This window comes from Uloborus diversus, chromosome 6 (assembly GCF_026930045.1).
Source record: "Uloborus diversus isolate 005 chromosome 6, Udiv.v.3.1, whole genome shotgun sequence".
Taxonomy (NCBI): domain Eukaryota; kingdom Metazoa; phylum Arthropoda; class Arachnida; order Araneae; family Uloboridae; genus Uloborus; species Uloborus diversus.
In genome coordinates this window covers 108,186,397-108,202,974 of record NC_072736.1, presented here as the reverse complement: position 1 = coordinate 108,202,974, position 16,578 = coordinate 108,186,397, and the positions used below count along the sequence as shown (strand labels likewise).

Genomic DNA, 16,578 nt, shown 5'->3' with positions numbered 1-16,578 from the left:
TGCTAGAAATGGGTTTACGGCAATTATTTAAACGACTTCCTTTAAGGCATTTTTAAGACAGAGAAATACTCATCAATTTATTTTACCTTTCTTTGTTCTAAACAATTACACTCTGCCATTTTTAAAACAAAGACTGCCGACATTATTTTTGAGATATTTTAAGCTACTAATTTGAGTTTTGCAATCATTCTGCACCATTGAGTCTTCGTGAACACTAAATTATCTTTACTAATAACAAAGCTGAAAGTCTGGATCTATGTCTGGATGTCTGGATGTCCGGATGTCTGTAACGCGCATAGCGTCTAGAACGTTCGACCGATTTGCATGAAATTTGGTACAGAATTATTTTCTACTCTGGAGGTGTGCACCTCGAAGCGATTTTTCGAAAATTTGATTTTGTTCTTTTTCCATTCCAATTTTAAGATCATTTAACAGAGCAAATTATCATAACAAGGACGAGTAAATTACCAAATCATCATAACATGGAACCGTAACATGAGCAAGCAAATGAAGATAGCAAATTGGCGAGAAATTCATCATCCATTATTTGTAAATATACAGGCGAACCAAATGACCTGTTGATTTTCTACTAGAGGCAAAGCCGTGCGGGTACCGCCAGTTTACTACAAAGTTGAATATGTAATTTAAAGGTAATTTTTCTACGATAAGTGACACGTAAAATTTAGTTAATTGCTAGTTTTGGTGTTGAATATGAAATCACTAATTAACAGCGACCAACGACACCGTGAAGATTTATTTATTTTTTTTATTTACCCCTTTTCGTGCTAAATGCACATTGAAATAATAAGAAAACATTTGGGAGAAATAAACAGTGTGTAAATGTAAACTAAGAAATAACAACGTCAAAAAGCACAAATTGCAGATTACTGCAGACACGTGTTTCGGCGTTATAATTAATGCCTGTTTCAAAGCAAAAAAAAAAAAAAAAAGAGCTTATGGATAAAAAGACATCTGACAAAAGCCAAGAGCCAGATAAGCAAACAGCTTAAAAGATGAAAAATGGCGGATCAACCAAACACCATTAAGAAAATTGTAAACCAATAAAGAACCAATAGAAATGAAGAGCTCTCTCACAGGTACAGTAAAACAGAAAGAAAGAATTCAATTGAATAAAGATTATGCCACGATGCTAAAACAAAAAGATCAATAACCGTGAACAGTAAGACAAGAAAAAGTTGAATGGAAGAAAAAACATCAGGAAATGAAAACAAACCAAAACAGCAATATTCGGAAAAGGAAAAAATAAAGATAAATTTAAGAAAATGGGGAAATTAAAAAAGTTAAAAAAAAGCCAAGCATGATAGATAAAAATGAATGGAAAAATAAAAATAACAAATAAAAAAGTATGCAAAATAGAAAAAATGTATGGGGAAAGGACAATGTTAAAGATATTGTAACGGATTCGGTGCGACTTCCACTTTCTTGAAATGAAGACACAGTTCTTGATAAAAACACAGGAAATTTATTTACACTATGTACAGGAAAGATCTTCAACAACTGCTAAATTATTCATCAGCAATTAAGCAATTATCACACAACACCGTAAACTCAACGTTTACACACGTATTTACTTCCAAATACGAAAACAACACAGCGAAATGCCTCGCTATAAACAGAGCAAAAATGCACTCAGTTCGAAAATCTCAATCGAAACTAACTGTTTATCCATCGCTAACGGCTTAAATACACCGAAAAGAAATTTCTCAAATATTCCACACGCTTCTGTAAAGTAGTAGACCGTTATCAATGAAAAGAAAGAAAATAGGGGTCGTATAATTTAGCCGAATGAAAAAGGGGTTGTATATTCATTACGGGAAACTATTTACAGGTTACGTTCCTACAATAATTACTATTTACAGAATTTGTAACATTGCCCCCTTCCTAAGGACTGCACGTCCCGGGCAGTACAATCCCCAGAAAGGGTGCCAAACTTCTATCACAAGTTTACAAATACACACATTAAATAATAACCAATAATGCATAGGAAACACAATAATAACAAGAAATATTACTAAACATTAAAAGCAAAAAATTATCTACAACTTTTATGTTATCAACCATGGTTGTTTACGTAATACTCATGAACTATGGCCATAGTATGGGGCTAACCGATCATAATGTACAACCCTAGGTTTTGCATTAGGTGATTTTTGGATCCTCACTACGACGTCATTCAGTCGGTTAAGGACTTTGTACGGTCCATCCCAATGCGACTGCAATTTGGGTGACAGACCTTTCCGTCGGATGGGATTCCGTAACCAAACCTTGTCGCCTTCGTTGAATTCATGTCCAGTAGACCTTGTGTCGTATCGGGTCTTCATCTTCTCCGCCGCGATGTTGATTCGCTCTCGTGCGAAGTTATGAACGTCTTCCAACCGGGCCTGGAGATCCTGGATGTACTCCTCAGGCGATGCAGGCGCATCCGGAGGACGACCGAAGACGAGATCACAAGGTAGCCTTAGCTCTCGTCCGAAGAGCATCTGAGATGGGGCATATCCGGTAATCTCGTGGACAGCACTGCGGTAGGCCAGCAGGAACAAAGGTAGCTTCTTGTCCCAATCCTGTTGATTTCTGGATACCATAAGTGAGAGATTATTCAGGATTGTGCGGTTAAATCTCTCCACCATGCCGTCCGATTGTGGGTGTAGTGGTGTTGTCCTAGTTTTCTCAATTCCAAGAATTTGACATAGGCCCTTAAACACAGCAGAGATGAAATTCCTCCCTTGATCGGAATGAATCTGCAAAGGTGTTCCATATCTCGAGATCCAATGTTGGACTAGAGTCTCTGCTACGGTGGTAGCCTCTTGATCAGGAATGGGATATGCTTCCGGCCATTTGGTGAAGTAGTCGATGGAAACAAGAATGTATTTGTTCCCATCAGCAGTTCTTGGTAGAGGACCCAGGATGTCGATCCCAATTCGTTCGAAAGGAGCTCCAAGTACAGATGTAGCTTCCCTCTGCTTCTCTTCTTCGGTCCTTTACGAGCAGCACAGGCGTCACAAGAATGGCACCACTTCTCCACGTCATCCTTCGCCTTGCTCCAGAAGAAGCGTTCCCGAACTTTATTGAGGGTTTTCAAGACACCAAAATGTCCTCCAGTCGCACTACTATGTATTTCTTTCAGAACATCTGAAATCCTTGATCGGGGAAGTAGTAACTGCCACCTAGATGTTTTGCCGTCGTCAGATTCCCATTTTCGGTGTAGCACGCCGTTCCGTAAATGGAGCGAGTTCCATAAAGCCCAGTATCTTTTTGTTGCAGGACTGAAGATGGAAACGTCCTGCCAGCTAGGTCGCCGACTGTCACTTTCCATGAACTCCAAAATTGGTTTTATGTCGGGGTCTTCAAGCTGATCTTTTCGAACTTGGTCGTCACTCCATGGATCAGGTTCTGATGATATTGGAGTCACTGTCACCTGATAGGCGGTAGGGCTAGTCGTTCCATACTGTTTCTCGATTCGGGAACAATAGTGGCAGTTCTCAGGACAGGGTCTCCTTGATAAAGCGTCAGCATTACCGTGAGATAACCCTTTTCGATGCTTGATCTCCATGTCATATTCCTGGAGCCGCTGTATCCATCTGGCTATCTGGCCTTCCGGATTCCTGAAGTTCAAAAGCCAAGTTAACGAGGCATGATCTGTCCGAAGCAGAAATTTTCGGCCGTAGAGGTAATGATGGAAGTGTTCTACAGCTTTCACTATGGCCAGAAACTCCTTTCTGGTGACGCAGTAATTTCGCTCCGACTTTGATAAGCATTGGCTCCAGTAAGCGATGACATGTTCATTTCCGTCAATTTCTTGGGATAAAACAGCTCCGATGCCCTCGTTGCTCGCATCAGTGTCCAGGATAAAGGATTTTTCAGGCTGAGGATAGGCGAGGATAGGCGTTGATGTTAAAGCCTCCTTCAGTCGTAGAAATGCAGCTTCGCATTCTTTGGACCATTCAAACTTCTGCTTGCTCTCCGTCAGCTTATGCAAAGGTCGTGCGATGTTGGAAAAACCCTTTACAAACTTCCTGTAGTACGTGCAGAGCCCCAGGAAACTTCGCAGCTGATGGATGTTTTCGGGACGACTCCAACTCCTGACCGCAGATACCTTTTCTGGATCGGTTTGTACACCTTCAGAAGAGATGATGTGACCAAGGTAGTTCACTTCCCGGCGGAACAAATTACATTTGGACGGGCTTAACTTCAGATTGGCTTCCTCAAGCTTTTGCAGCACCTTCCTAAGATTTGCCAGATGTTCTTCGAAGCTGCGTCCCACGATGATGATATCGTCTAAGTAGACCAGACAGGATTCGTAAGAGAGTCCTCTTAACACTGTCTCCATAAGACGCTCGAACGTAGCTGGTGCATTGCAGAGGCCGAAGGGCATCACTTTAAACTGCCATAAGCCTTGTCCAGTTGTAAACGCTGTCTTCTCTCGGTCATCAGGGTGTATCTCAACCTGCCAGTAGCCGCTCTTCAAGTCCAGGGTCGAAAACCACTTGTGTCCGGAAAGAGTGTCTAAGGTGTCGTCTATCCGTGGAAGAGGGTAACTGTCTTTCTTGGTGATTTCATTCAGTCGTCGGTAATCGACACAAAATCTGGTGGAGCCATCTTTCTTTCGGAACAAGACGATGGGAGAGGCCCAAGGACTGGATGAGGGTTCGATTACATCATTCTCCTTTATCTCTTTCAGGAGGGTCTCAACCTCTTCCTTCTTGGCGAACGGTAGTCGTCTTGAATGCTGTTTAATAGGGGGGTGTTCTCCAGTATAGATCCTATGCTGCGTTAAATTCGTCCGACCCACATCCTCCGATGTAGATGAAAACAGATGCTTGAAGTCGTCCACCAATTGTTCCGCAGCAGTTCTTTGATCCTTCGATAAGGGTGCACTCCCAATTAACTTCGATGTCAAGGACTCAGAAGACACAGTCTCGGGGGAATTGATTCTTCTAATGATGCAGTTTACGGGAGTACAAGTTGCTAACACTTCGCCTTTCCGGATATTCCTTGGCCTTTCACTCACGTTGGCGACTCTCACAGGAATTACATCCTTAGAAAGGTCCACAAGCGTAGATGCTACCAGCACTCCTTTTGGGTTATTGCTTAAGTTGGGGTATTCAATGAGTCCAAATCTAAAACTATTGCTTTCTTCAATGGAGCCAGGTATTAATGATTCTGACCTTGAGGGAATCGATAAATCTGTTTGAGCTATTATTTGATGAGCGGATTTTACATCACTTTCTGCAGGGAAAACGGCTATGTCTTCTCTCATCGAGTGCAGCTCATTAGTCTTGAAGTCGAGAGTGAAGTCATATTTCTTCAAAAAATCGAATCCGAGAATGAAGGGGTCCGTGATATTAGCGACGAATGCCGTATGATGGTAGGTGGCATTCCCAAACACTATTTCCAAGTCCACTTTACCGTCAATCTCAATTTTGTCACCTGTCACAGTCTGGAGACTTACGCGTGGCGATGTCCACAGCAGTTTCAATCCAAATTCACGAGCCACATCTGTCCTAATGATTGTCACATTGGCTCCAGTGTCAACAATCAGTCTGCAGGGGTTCCCATTTACATGTGCGTAAATGAAAAGTCCATCACTGCCACTACTAGAAGAGGAAATCTGCAGAGCTTTAGTGGTGGTGATTTCCTTCCCTCGCGTAGCTTGGCGAGCCGGACAACTCCTTCGCAGGTGTCCTTCACTACCGCATTTCCAGCACTTCTGCTCTTGTTTCTTTTGGGCTGTTATGCTGCTCAAATGTCTTGTCAAGTCACCGAGTTGTCTCTCAAGTTCAGCGAGGTGGGACGACCTGGAATCAGACTCATCAGCTTCCTGAGTCCGGATTAGATGGCGATCCACACGGGTTGCTTCTTGGGCGGCCTCGTATCTCATCGCATACACAACGGCAGAATTCAAGTCTTTGACATCCGCCATCCGTAGAGCTTTCTGGATTTCCGGATCTCGAACCCCGTCGATGTAGTAGTCGAGTGCCAGGTTGTCTCGAACATCCGCAGGGCAGTCGTAAAAAGAGAGATGAGACAATCTCTCGACGTCCGCCGCTAGCTCTTGCAGGGTTTCCCCGGTTTTCTGGAAACGGGACTTCAACTGGAGTCGGCTGAAATCTTTCTGGCACTTCTCACCGAAGCGAAGCTCCAACGCAGATGTGAGGGCGGCGAAATCCAGGCGCTGGCTGTCCGGAAGGGTCTGAAGAATGTCCGCTGCGTCACCTCTCAGGGATGCTGCAAGATGGCAGGCCTTGGTAGCAGAGTCCCATCCGTTCGCTTCCGCCACTATCATGAATTGGGTCTTGTATACCTGCCACGAACTTTTCCCATCAAATGTGGCCAGTTTAATGGACGGTCGAGCAACAGATGTGGGAGCGCCAAACTGTACAGAGCTGCTTTCCGCGGTCGCCAATCTCCGTTCCATGTCTTTAATTATTTCTTCCTTAAATGAAGTAAATTTCTTGTCTTCTTCTTCCAACTTATTTTCCACACTGGCGATACGCTCTTCCACAGTATCAAATTTTTCTTCCAGAGCATCAACTTTATCTCCCATGGCGGTTAGTTGATTCTCCATCATGGTTTTCATCGACGTTAGGTCACTTTTTATTTCATTTTGACTTGTAGTAATTTTAGCAGTTAAATCACTATTTAACTGTTCCTGGTTAGTCGCCAATTCATTTTTTAATTGCTCTTGATTAGCTGCCATATCATTTTTTAATTGTTCTTGATTAGCTGCCATATCATTTTTTAATTGTTCTTGATTAGCTGTAAAACTTGCAGTCAAGTCACTTTTTAATTGTTCTTGATTAGCCGCCATATCACTCTTCACAGAGTTGATTGCATCAAGCAGTTGTTTTAATTGTTCATCCATTGCGCGAGTAATCACCATAAAAATAAAGTCCAAATTTAAAAAGTCTTTATGAAAAAATGTCCAAAGTCACACTTACTGCAAGAAAGTCCTGAAGTAGCCCCACGTTGGGCGCCAAATTGTAACGGATTCGGTGCGACTTCCACTTTCTTGAAATGAAGACACAGTTCTTGATAAAAACACAGGAAATTTATTTACACTATGTACAGGAAAGATCTTCAACAACTGCTAAATTATTCATCAGCAATTAAGCAATTATCACACAACACCGTAAACTCAACGTTTACACACGTATTTACTTCCAAATACGAAAACAACACAGCGAAATGCCTCGCTATAAACAGAGCAAAAATGCACTCAGTTCGAAAATCTCAATCGAAACTAACTGTTTATCCATCGCTAACGGCTTAAATACACCGAAAAGAAATTTCTCAAATATTCCACACGCTTCTGTAAAGTAGTAGACCGTTATCAATGAAAAGAAAGAAAATAGGGGTCGTATAATTTAGCCGAATGAAAAAGGGGTTGTATATTCATTACGGGAAACTATTTACAGGTTACGTTCCTACAATAATTACTATTTACAGAATTTGTAACAATATGGAAGTACATTGGAAAAAAACAGCACTACTGTAAGATCATTAACTGAGTTAGAACTGTTCCTCAAAATGTGGAAAGATTCCCAAAAAGTCAAGATCTGATGAATTGCGGCATTTTTGAATAATTTAATAAGAGTTAAAATCAAAAGAGTGATTTGAATCCCAACAATGTTGGGCAATATTAGACTTATTTAGTTGTTGTTTTTTCACATAATTTTGATGTTCTTTCAAGCAAAATTTTAAAGCACGCCGAGTCGGTTCAATATAGGCAAGTTTGTAAATACAATTAATTTTATAAATTCTACAACAATTAAAAGGCTGAATAGCATCTTTAAGAGAAGAGAATGAAAGTTTATTAATAGGAGAGAACACCACCTGGAATAGGAAACGTTTTAGAATCTGAGCAACCTGATAGCTCACAGATGGAAAGAATGGCAAAACAACCAAATTCTTTCTGATGAAGGTTCGGTTAAGAACATTTGTTTGGGATTCATTTGAAAGTTTTTTATAAATGGAATCAAGTAAAGTTGCCGAATAGTCTCAACCAATTTCCACAGCTTTAAGATAATTAAGTTCCACATTAAGAAGTTCCGGTGAAGAACAAATATTAATAGCGCGATAAACAAAAGAATTGAAACAGAATATTTTTGATATGGAGGATGAGACAATAGTCTATGAGGAGGTAAAGAAACAGCAAAAGGTTTGCGATAAACAGTAGTTTCAAAACCAATTTCAGTACGAGAAACAAGTTCATCAAGAAATGAAATGCAATTATCCCGTTCTTTCTCTCACAAAAAAACTGAATATGAGGATCAATGGAGTTTAAAACAGATAAAACCTCATCCTTCTCAAACTGATTCTGGTTCATTAGAACAAAACAATCATCAACATACCGAACATAGAATTGAAACTGCAGTTTTTGGAACAACTTAACCGCAAAATAATGCATGTAAATATCACTAAGAAGGGGACTAAGTGGGTTTCCCATAGCCAGAAGATCCAACATAATATAAAATTTCCCATTAAAAACAAAAGAACATTGCTTAAGACAGGTACGCGTAAGGAAAATTAAATCCTCAATTTCAGTAAAGCTGAAATGAAATTCAGAAAGTCTTCTACGAAGTCATAACAATGAACGTTCGTGAACGAAGAGTTAACATCAAAAGAAGCCATAAAAGAATTATTTGGATCTAAACCATGAATTTGTTTAGCAAAATCAACAGAATTTTTAATAGTAAATAAATTATGACTCCTAAGAGGAGAAAACACTGAGACTAAATGTTTTGCAAGTTTATACAAAGCCATACCAATATCAGAAACAATCGGCTTGATAGAAATACCAGTTTTATGCGCCTTGGGTAAAGCATAAAATCTAGCACAATTAGCAATAAATGGAATAACAGAGCGTTTAACATTGGAAGGGATAGATTGAACAGACTTGACCGCAGATGTGATAGTTTTTAACTCTTTTTCACCAGGATCTTTAGAAATTTCGACATATGGACCAGAAGAAATCAAATCATTAGTTTTATCAACATATGAAGATTTGTCAAGAACAACAATTTGGCTACCCTTGTAAGTTTGGTAACAACCAGATCAGAATTAGAAACTAAATCATTAACAGAACGGCTAACAGTATTAGCAAAAACAGGTACAGAAATTTTCGAATTGAAGTCAATATTAGGAGCTATAAGAAGCCGAACCGAATCTTTTTGAGAGGAAGTTAAGGCACTAAATTTAAAAGCTTTCTCACCAGTAGCAATAAGTTTTGAAAAAGAATGTCTAACACTCACAGCAAAATTATCATTACATTATTGAGCCTCAATTTAAATATGCTCTTGGTGTCCTTCCTCAATTTATACCATAGCATGGAAACCCATAACCTTCAACTGCACTGTTAAAAAAAAAATTCTGAAATTCTTTCTGGCATCCTAGTTGCCAGTAACTTTTACCGTAAAATCTTATTTTGCTGTAAATTTTGTGGTAGAACAAACAAGAATTAAAAAACGCAAAATGCGAGACTTGACCTTTGGACTGGAAGACGGCTTTGCTGCCCACCATGCGACTGGGACACATCTAGCGAGAAGAAATATGGTATTACCTGCTTCGCAATGTAAGTCACGTGGTGTATCAATTGGCGACAATTTACTGTTCTTTTTCCTGTCCTATAAACACCCCACTTTGCAGTAATATTTACCATAAAAGTTTCCTGAATTTTTAACAGTGTACGAGGTGATTTGTGTGCTTCCTTTAGGAAGGTCAAGGAAATCATACTCTGATCATACGGACTAAAGTAAAACTGTTTTCAAGTCTTTTAAGTTTTTTATTTGACTTCTATTCTGTACATTTTCAAGAGTTCGAATGCGTATAAGTTTTTTATTATTGCATCCTCGTATGTTTGATGGATAGTCAGAATTTCATGCATTGAGTTCCATTCATATGTCTGCTATTCATATGTGAGCTATCATATGAAATAACACATACTATCACAAATTATTAAAACATATTCATACAGGGTGACAAGAAATAACTTGGACACACCATAACTTAAATGCTAATGAAAATATTACGTCCAAACTTCAAAATAAACGTGAATACATTCTTTCGTCTAATATATTTACAAATTTTCAAAGTGACCACCTTTAGAATTAATACAGAGCTTTAAACGTGTCACAAAATTTTCGGCTCTAGGCCGCTAATCACTTACAGATATTTTATCACATCCCTTCCATAAGGATTTCTTTAGGGGTGCCAAAGTTTTAGGAAGTTTTGCACACAACCTTGTCTTCAGGAACTTCTTGCACTGCTGAACTTCGTCAACGATCCCTAATCTAATGGTTTGGGATGGGATATGTGCTAGTAGAGAAATATCACTTGTTTTTGTTAATCAGGGGATAAAACTAGTCAAGAAACGCATCGCAAAAGCATTTTGGAAGATGTTGTCTTGCATTGGTCGCAAAAATTCTTCGGAAACAAAAAGTGGACCTTCCAACAGGATTCCATACCTGCACACAGAGCTAAAGGCACTCAAGACTGGGGCAAGACACATTTTCCGGCCTACATTGAAGCTCAAGAATAGCCACCGTATTCCCCAGATTTTAACCTAATGGATTATTCTGTTTGATCCATCGTGGAGATAAGGATGTGTGCTAAACTTCATAAAACTTTGGCATTCCTAAAGAAATCCTTGTGCAAGGGATGGGATAAAATATTAGTAAGTGAGTTACGGCTCAGAGCCGAAAATTTTGTGACACATTTAAAGCTCTGTATTAGTCCTAAAAGGTTTTTACTTTGAAAGTTTGTAAATACATTAGACGAAATAATGTATTTATATTTATTTTAAAGTTTGGTCGTAATATTTTCAGTATCATTAAAGTAATTGCGTATTATGTGTGGTCCAAGTTATTTCTTGTCATCTTGTATAATTATTTTTTAATTTATTTAATTTAGTAAATCAAGGCTGTGGAGTCGAGAGAAAAAAATGACTGACCCCGACTCCGGAAATTTTAAAGCATTTGACTCCGACATCTTTACCCCAAAATCAGTTCGACTTCAACTTCGTAAGCACTGGCAGAGTTTCAGACTTTGAAGGAAAATGACAGACTCCGACTCCGACTCTTGAAATTTTAAACCTTCAACTCCCGACTCCGACTCCTTTACCCCAAAATGAGTCCATTCCGGTTCCGCAGCTCTGCAATAAATGACTGAACTCATTAAGCATCTAAAATATTCTTATTCGCTAATGTTTGTGTAACTAGGGTTACCCACGAGAGGGTTGTGACACAGACATCGTTTTCGAAAGGGAGCGTTTTATGGGTGTTTTATTCATTCTTTGGGGGGGTGGGGTTCGTTATTGGAGGGCTTGGTAGTGTTTGGGGGGATGCTGATGCCATTGCTCTTAGGGGTGTGAAAAATGTTACTAATAAAAATAATTAGCAAGAGATACGGGGTGTCCTGAAATAGACTTACTGTTTTCAAAATTTTATATCAAGAAAACGATTAATGATAATCAAATAATAGGGAACATGCATGATTTTCAAACTCACTTGTAAACGAAAGATCATGAAAAACTGTGTCGAAATATACCAATAACACCTCCATTAAACAAATTTATGTGTGATTAAAACGAGTTTTAAAAGCGATCGGGCCACGCCCCCGCAAAAACGAAACTATCGGGGGGAGGGGAAGAGCTTGTGGCGTCAATAAACACTTTTCCCCCTGCGTACATTCTGCTAGCGCTTTACATTGCAATGGCGTAGCCCGAGAACATGTAATCAACACTTTCCAAACACAAGTTTTAAGGCATAGGTTGAACGCGTTCATAAATTATGAAGGCTTCACAAGTCATTAGGCTTTACGTATTGTTTCTTTTCCCTCTTTGATAAGGATTTTTATAGTTATGAAAGAATGCTTATTTTAAAAGCATTTAGTTGATAAATATTGGGCTTTTATACTTTGAGGAAAAATTTAAGCTTTTTTTTTTCGAGTGGGGGAAAAATGTAGAATAGAAGATGACATTTTTGTAAATGAATCATATTCAACGACAAATATTGATATTGAACCTAGTTTTTTGTGATATAAGAATTTGGTTTTTGAATAGTTTTGGTTTTTTAATGTTTAAGAATATCATGTTGTAGTTTCAAAATGCAACGCATTCTTGAGGGTTGTAACTAAAGTTTAATAAGATGACTTCGATAGAATTCTATTTATACTTTGTTTTATATAATAAGCGTTATAATATTGTTAAATATACTAAATACTAAAATTAAAATTTAAAAAAAAATCCCAACTCAACTGCAAATGTGTAATTACGAGGGAAATATGAACGTCCTTTTAAAAACCTTTTCTATAAAAAATCAGTTACAATTATTTTATTTGTTAACAAACATAAACTGGCAACAGGTAAACATTTTAAATTATTGCATTTTCTTTCCTTGTTGGCCAACAATGAATTCGGTTACCGATCGCGTGATTAAAGGCTTAACCGTATTTAAAATGGGCCTTAAAATACGTTATAATTCGAATTCTATATAATATGGAAGTTCCAACCATATTCTACCAGACGCAGAAAAAATTACTTTTTATTTTGGTACTAAATTTTTAAATATGTTTTCACAGCAAAAATCTCGAAAAACATTTTAGAGGTTTTTAATTAATGTCTTCGTTGATTAATGTCATCCGAAGACGTAACATAGCTATGAACACTCTCGATCAACTCACCTTTCGAAAAAAATTTTTTTTTTCCAAATCGGTCCATCCGTTTAGGTGCTAGGGTGCCGTACACAGATACACACTGCCGTGTGCAAGTAAAGGGCAGTGACGGCAAATTTTTCATTTTTCATTTTTTTGCATTTTTGTCATCTATTGTACGTTACCTTTATTGTACAAGCTCGCTTATTTGGGTTCCGCTGAAAAAAAGGCGCGAAAAAGTCTTAATTCCGACATTTTCCTACCGTTAGTATTGAATCCGACACACATTTCTTCAAATATCTCGAAAACTCATTTCTGCAGATGTTGCTGTTAACCTGCACATGGCAGCACAGACTCGTCAAATTTATAACCCCCTTCTTTTTGTGTGTCGGGATCGGGGGTTAAAAATAGCATAGATAGTTGAAAATCAATAAATTTTTCAGCTATAAAAATAGAATTTCATTTACCTTTCAATCAATTTTTCTTTACACATTATAATGATGTTAAAACTAATAAAATTTGGTTTTTAAATTACTATTTTTTGGTTTTTAAATTACTTATCAGACGAAAACTAGTTCTTTTTACGAAACGTATAAGCTTTTGACTCAATTTATTGCTTTAACTCCTTTCATTTCCTCCGACATAAAATTAGGGCGCCTTTGTAAAAAGGAAACAGACTTCATCCATCTTCGGCAAATCATCGGATTGGCCCTTCTTCCGTCATTTTACATAAACAGTAGTTTATCCGTTTAAAAAAGGAAACTTTAAAAACAGAACATAAATATTTGATTATAACCAAGGTTCGGAAGATGTTGACGTAATAAACCCTAAAAATGCTCTAAAATAAAATCCAACTAAACTAAAATAAAAAATGACCGTAAAAAAACAGTTAAATTTGAAAAAATGCTGTTATAGTTTTTAGAATTGCACTTTAGGAATGAAATCAGAATTCCATTTTAAATAGTTTAAATATTTTAATAACTTGCACACGGGTTTGCTTTACTAAGAACCAGGGCACAGACATCCAAAGCTGCCCTTTTGCGAAAAATATTAATGCTTTTGCTTTTCAGTATTGAGAAGGACACAGTCTTCAGAAATCTACTTCTAAGAAAATGATTGCACCCGTATCTGAAATGTAATCAGAGTACATAAACCTGTTCTTTTTGTTTGTTTCCCTCATTTTCCTTTTCAGAGTGAACAATGAGGACCATCAACCCCCACTGATAAGAAGACATCCCCTTCGAGATAGTACTTGGCTCAAAAATCGGAGATGAAAATTTTTGACTCACAGATAGATCAAAATGCCCTGATAATTTTAAGAAAAAGTAAAAAGTGCTGCAACATCTTGAAAAATTCATTAAAACGGAAAAAATGCCAAAAAAAAAAAGGTTATAGCCACTTTCGGATCCTGATTATAACGATAGCAAAAGCAATGTGTTGGCAAACGAACATTGACTGCTGCATAAGCGCGAGCGGAGCTGAAGAAGAATCGTATTTTATGACATGGCCCAATGGCTGTGTGTTTTCAGTCACGTGGCATTGTTTACAAAAATTGCCTTTTTTAATTGCTCTTCACGCTAAAGTGAATGATTGTTTCAAATTTTAATGTTGATTTTTGACATCACCATTATCAAATCTATGAAATATCACCAACTTTATCATATTTTACGACACTGCACGCTCCCTATTCTTGCAGAAAATTCATGTGGTGGGCCGTAAAATTTGTCCCCAAAGTTTCAAATTTTAGTTCAAAAATTTTCCAATAGATATCGCTGCAGATAGTAAGCCTTTAAGTCAAAAAGATAGAATTGAGATTCACCGATTTTTCTTCCGATTGCGACATGTGATTGCAGACGACGGTAGACATTTTGAAAATATTGTTGCGTATTTTTTTTTTTTTTTCATTAAAAACATGTTTCCAAAAACAATGATGTAATTTTCTATCTTTGTTTGATTAACGGGCTTACTACCTGCCGCGCCATCTGTTAGAAAGTTTTTGAACTAAAATTTGGAACTTGGGGGGACAAAATTTACGGCCCACCACATGAAATTTCTGCAAGAACTATTTGTTTACCATTAACCGTTTTCCTATTATAAATTTTTGAAAACAGGACCCGCGTGTAAGAGTAACAGAGTAACAATTTTCTCTTGTCATTTGATCTCGTTAAGGAAGTGTGTAATAACCTTTTGGCTCATATTTCTTTTTTGCGTGTCTATTTTATGTGTTTAAGAACTGATATTTTCCTTTAAATCAATGCTTAAATTTAAAAGTGAAGCGGAGGAAAAAGTTGACAGCTTATCCATTGCGTCAGTGACACTTTTGTTCGTAAGAAAACAGTTGTAAACAATCGCAACTTACTACAACTATACATTTACTTACAGCTTGAAAGAAGAAAAACTTAACTGGAGGTTAAAAGCCATCTCCCGACTAAAATCGTATTTAACCTTTTAGTTTGTTTGCTTGTTGTTGCATCCGACAGCCAAGGGAACGAGAAGTTCTATTACCTCTCAAGGACTTCTGATAAGACAGCACGCAGTACAATTTTTTATTTGCATATGGGACAACACAAGAAAAATTTGCATGACAAGAGAGAGAAATAACACCCGAGCAACCACTGGGAATTGAGCTCACGACCTCAGGCGTACGAAGCAATTTTTCTCACCACTCAGTCCATTTGACCTTTCAGGTGTTTACCTATAACACGAAAAGAAAAACTGAGATGTTTAATAATCAACGTTCAACGCTAACTAATTAGAGAATGGATAATATTTTTCAAAATTAATAACAAGAAGAAAAATGAATAATAAAGACAAATAAGTATTCTTGTACTAGAAAGTCGACCGTCAAGGCGTCAAGGTATGACAGGTAAAAATTGCTTCTACATTTGAACGAAGCAAATGCTTGTTTGGTGATATTTCAATTGTTGAAATTTTAACCCCAACTCCATTGGATTAACCTTAAACTCCAGCAGATAGCGTTCATTGTTGACCACATTTTCATTTTTTCATTCGCCTTAAATTAGTTTTACTAGTAAAACAATGAAATTACCGCAGATCCAGTTCAGCCGAGCCAAAATAAAGTATTTTCCTGCATGTCAAACATTACAAAAAATTATTATCAAATTATCATGCCGTGGTGCGAGTTTCATTGTTGATGACGTCAGGAGCGTTACTTGATCATTCGCTATTATGTAATATGAGGACTAGAAAATCGCCCGTCAGGTTATGACGGGTGAAAATTGCATCTACATTTGAACGAAGTCATTGCCTGTTTGATGATATTTTGATAGTTGAAATTTTAATCCTAATTCCAGTGGATTAATCCTAAAACTCTAGTAGATAGCGTTAATTGTTGACCCCTTTTTGGTTTTTTCTTTCTCCTAAAATGACAGTCTTACCAGTACAACGGTAAAATTATCGGATCCAGTTCAGCCTTGTCAAATTAAAGCATTTCCCTGCATTTTAAACATTATCAAAACGTATTATAAAATTATCATGTCGTGGCACGAGTTTCACTGTAGATGACGTCAGGAGCGTTACTCTATCATTCGCAATTTTGTATATGAGGATATTTGATTCCAAACAAACTGTATTAAAAACACAAAATATTTTCAAAAATTATAAAGTGTTTTTAGCGATTTGATATCCACACACACACACACACAAACAAACGACTTCACATTTTTTTCAACATATTTGATCCCAGGGTTCGCGTTTAGTCGCGGAAATACATGATTCCCGCAACTTGTTCTTAAATTTCCCTCAATAAAAAAAATGTCTTTGCGCGCTGTTCCAATCAGGGATGCGGAGTCGGAGTCAAAAAGCCGGAGTCGGACCGATGGGAGGGGGTAAAAGAGTCGGAGTCAGAGTCGGGAGTCGAAGATTTAAAGTTGCAAGAGTCGGAGTAAA

At 37.7% G+C, this 16,578-nt stretch overlaps 1 protein-coding gene across 2 annotated transcripts in view; it reads left to right on the top strand.

The window, feature by feature from the left end:
• Positions 1 to 16,578, top strand: part of LOC129225190 (SEC14-like protein 2) — an 86,943-nt gene that overhangs the window by 27,784 nt on the left and 42,581 nt on the right. The window lies entirely within an intron of this gene.